The sequence below is a fragment of the Piliocolobus tephrosceles genome, unplaced genomic scaffold, assembly GCF_002776525.5.
Source record: "Piliocolobus tephrosceles isolate RC106 unplaced genomic scaffold, ASM277652v3 unscaffolded_12373, whole genome shotgun sequence".
Classification (NCBI taxonomy): domain Eukaryota; kingdom Metazoa; phylum Chordata; class Mammalia; order Primates; family Cercopithecidae; genus Piliocolobus; species Piliocolobus tephrosceles.
The window spans coordinates 1-4,302 of NW_022293614.1; the positions used below are offsets into that span (position 1 = coordinate 1).

Genomic DNA, 4,302 nt, shown 5'->3' on the forward strand with positions numbered 1-4,302 from the left:
TCATCTCTACTTAAAAAAAAAAAAAAAAATTAGCCAGGTGTGGTGGCAGGCACCTGTAATCCCAGCTACTTGGGAGGTTGAGACAGGAGAATCACTTGAACCCGGGAGGCGGAGGTTGCACTGAGCTGAGATCACACCAATCACACCATTGTACTCCAGCCTGGGCAACAAAGGGAAACTCTATTTCAAAAAAAAAAAAAAAAAAAAGCATCTTGTTCTGGCTGCTATGTGGGCTCTAACCGGAATTGGTAGGGCTATGGGCTCCAGGAGGCTTCATTAGCCAGAGAACCTACTAGGACCGGGCCTGCACTGATGTCTTGAGGTGGAGGTGGGGGCCTGGAAGCTGGGTGCAGGGCTGAGGCCTCTCACTGGGTCTGCAGTGGACAACTAGGCCCAGGAGCCAAGTCATGCTTGCAGACATGTGGCTTCCATTATCTGACTATGTGGGGCAGCCCCAAGCTAGACTTGGTTACTGCAAACCTGAAATAGTTCCTTATTAGATAGGGCTAGCTCACCCTCCCAAATGAGTCTTGTTGGGACCCTCGGTGTCTGGCACTGAGCACACTTCCTCATCCTATCCTCCAGTCCCGCTGGCAGGAAAGTAGGAGCACCCCAGCGCTTCTGCCTAGGCCTCTGCACAGACTCCAGGGGCACTTGTGGGGCTGAGGGCAAGCGGTAGCACAGTGCCTCTGGCCAGGACTGGCCCAGTCCTCTTCCCTGCCCCCAGCTCCTCCCCATGGAAGAAAGGGGAGAACAGGACTGGCTAGTTGAGGACACTGGGGACTGGGCCTGCCTAAGAGTGACAGTTCTGGGCCTCTCCCTGCTCCCCGTAAATGCCAGCCAGGGTGTGGGGCCCAGGAGGCTCCAGTGCTTTCCCAGTCCAAAGGTCACTAACTGCCCAAAGGCTGGGAGTGTGTGGAGGGGGCGGTTCTCCAGCCAGGGAGGTGCAGGAATCAAGGGGGGGTGGGGAGAGAGGAAGAGGCTGAGCTTGTGGAGCCTCAGAGCCTCTCCCCTGGACAGGGTGGGGCCATTGGGCTGCCTTAGATTCCCCCACCTCTCAGCCTGCTGCCTCTGGATAAAGCTCTGCAGAGGAGCCCCATCTCCTTCAGCCCCCTCCTGCCTTTGGGGTGCAAGTCTCCTGAAGGACTTGAGTGAGATGTCACCAAGCGACAGGCTGTCAGGCTCTTGGCAGCAAGTCCTGGCCCAGCGACTCAACGGCAGAGTCTCTCCTTGGGGCATCTGTCCTTATCAGGGGAGACACTGTCAGACTTGCTAATGGTGGAATTTCTGGCATGTGGCAGGTGGGTAAAGGAGACCCCTGGGCTACGGAGCCATTTGCAAGTCCCTCAGATGGCCTAATGCTCCACTGCAGCCATGGTCACTGGGAAGCCAAGTGGACTCCATGGGGCTCCAAGTGGTGGGAGGGAGCTCCTGGGAGACACAGTGCGGCCCAGATGCCCTGGGCATGGGGACATCCAAGCACAGGTGAGAAACTTGGGCAGGGAGGGTGCAGAGGAAAATGGAAATGGCTGAGAGGCTGGACTCAAGGTCTTTTGGGCTTGAGCTGAGCTCAAGCAATCCACCTACTTCAGCCTCCCAAAGTGCTGGGATTACAGTCGTGAGCCACAGCATCCGGCTGGACTTGAGGTCTCTTGTTCCCTGATCCGGGGCTTGGCATGAAGCAGGGAGGAGGCTGAAGGAGACAGGTAAAAAGATGCCTACCTGGGCACTGTGTTGTAGACTAAATGAGCCCTCAGACTGTGGAAGTCTCAGAAATCAGAGAAAGAGGCCTGGTGTGGTGGCTTGCACCTGTAATCCTAACACTTTGGGAGGCTGAGGTGGGAGGATCGCTTGCACACAGGAGGTTGAGGCTGGAATGAACCATAATCACACCAATGCACTCCAGCCTGAGTGACAGAAAGAGACCCTGTCTCAAAAAAGAAAACAAAACAGAAGAAGGGACTGGCACTTCCAAGTCAGAGAGAGCTCCCTGAAGAGGTGGGCCTGGTAATTGAGAAAGAAAGCAGTTGAGACAGACACAGGGGGGCTGTGGGAGCAAGAGTCTGGAGGTGGGAGCATGCCGGGCAGGTGCAAGGACTGGTGAGTCACCAGGGGAAATGTGTAGAAAGGCTGTGGGTGATGAGGTGGTAAACGGTGGAGAGCTCTACCCTGAGCTCCATGCCCTTCCAAGCCTTTGCCCATGCTTATGGTTAAATTACGTCTCCATGCCATGCACACAAATTTATACATTGGGCTGGGCACGGTGGCTCATGCCTGTAATCCCAGCACTTTGGGAGGCCAAGGCAGGTGGATTACCTGAGGCTGGGAGTTCGAAACCAGCCTGACCAACATGGAGAAACCCCGTCTCTACTAAAAATACGAAATTAGTTGGGCGTGGTGGCGCATGCCTGTAATCCCAGCTCCTCAGGAGGCTGAGGCAGGAGAATCGCTTGAACCCAGGAGGCAGAGATTGTGGTGAGCCGAGATTGTGCCATTGCACTCCAGCCTGGGCAACAAGAGTAAAACTCCGTCTCAAAAAAAAAAAAAAAAAAATGTATACACACACACACACACACACACACACACACACATGTTGAAATCCTAACCTCCTGTACCTGTAAAGGTGACTGTATTTGGAAACAGAGTCTTCGCAGATTTAATAGTGTTAAAATAAGGTCATCAGAGTGGGCCCTACTCTGGTATGGCTGGTGTCATTATAAGAAGAGAGAAAGTTGTTGGGGTGATGGATATCCCAACTATCTTGATTTGGTTTTATACATTGTATACATGTGTCCAAATATCACCTGTACCCCTAAATAGGTACAACTATTATGTAGCAATAAAACATTTTTATTTTTACTTTTTTAAAAAGAGGGCCAAGTGCAGTGGCTCACACCTATAATCCCAGCACTTTGGGAGGCTGAGGCACGAGGATTACTTGAGCCCAGGAGTTCATTACCAGCCTGGGCAACATAGCGAGATCCTGTCTCCACAAAAAGTTTTTAAAAATTTGCTGGGCATAGTGGCCTGTGCCTGTAGTCCCAGCTCCTTGGGAGACTGAGGCAGGAGGATCAACTTGAGCCCAGAAGGTCGAGGCTGCAGTGAGCTATGATCATGCCAGCGCACTTGAGCCTGGATCACAGAGCAAGACCCTATAGGGAAGACGGCCAGGTGAAAATGAAGGCAGAGATCAGAGTTATGCGTCCAAAAGCCAAGGAATGCGAGAGACTACCAGAAGCTGGAAGAGGCAAGGCAGGATCCCCCACTAAAAGCCTTGGAGGGAGCACTTTTTTAACAACACCTCAATTTGGGATATCTGTTCTCCGGAACAGTGGGAATAACTGTCTGCTGCTGTAAGCCGCCCCACCTGTGTGTGGCACTTCGCTACAGCAGCCCCAGGATCCTGACCCAGCCAGGCTGCTCCTGCTGCCCAGCATGCCCTTGCCTCATCCCTCCAGCTGGTCTCTCACTGCGTTCCAGCCCCGTCAGCTGCTCGGGCCCCCACTCTATGTGCCCCCAATTCTGGGTGCTTATTCAGTAGACCTGTCAGGTTTGCTGGCCAGCCTGTCTCCCTGGCTAGACCGCAGGCTCCTTCAGGGCAGGACTGACCTGTGCTAGGGCAGTATGATGTCTGGTACAGAACAGGTGCTCCTTAGATGTGGGGTGAATAAAGGAATGCTTGAAGGGTAATGGGCCCCTGTGAGACTGGGATGTGCCATCTGCTCCTTCACAGCCTGGCTCATCTCGGGCTAAGGCCATGGCAGTGCTCAGAGAGGTTACAGCATCTTCCACACAGACCATTCTCAGCTCTGCCACTCTCCAGTTCCCTCTTGGTGCCATATGAGTTTGAGGAACTTGGGGAAATTCCTAACCTTGCCTTTCAATTGAGCCATTAGCCCTTGGAGTTAGCCACAATGTAATTGCTCAGGTCCCTCCAACAAGGGGACTGTGTCTGTGGCTTGATGACTCATGCACACTGCTCCATCCCACAACCTTGGGCAGGACTTGGGGCTGGGGACAGTGCCAGCCAGCACAGGCGAGGAGCTTGAACATCCTGTTACCCCAACCCAGTCCCCAGGAACAGAGTATGCTCAAGGCTTCAGGACAAAAATCTAGAAGCAAGGAGATAAACTGCGTGAGATTTGAGTGATGAAAAGGAGCAGACAGACAACAGCGAGTACAAAGGCCCTGAGGCAGGAACGAGCTTGGCATGATCAAGAACTGAAAAGAGCACAGGGGAGGTTGCAACACAGTGAAAGAGAGGTCAGTGATAGGACGTGCGATTAGGCGGGGCCCACTGGA

The 4,302-nt window shown here is 53.3% G+C and overlaps 1 long non-coding RNA gene across 1 annotated transcript; it reads left to right on the top strand.

The window, feature by feature from the left end:
* The first annotated feature begins 1,022 nt into the window (after positions 1 to 1,022).
* Positions 1,023 to 3,703, top strand: LOC111527814. The gene is made up of 2 exons (XR_002726771.1): positions 1,023 to 1,301; positions 2,875 to 3,703. It is a non-coding gene; the product is annotated as an uncharacterized LOC111527814 (long non-coding RNA).
* The last annotated feature ends 599 nt before the right edge of the window (positions 3,704 to 4,302 follow it).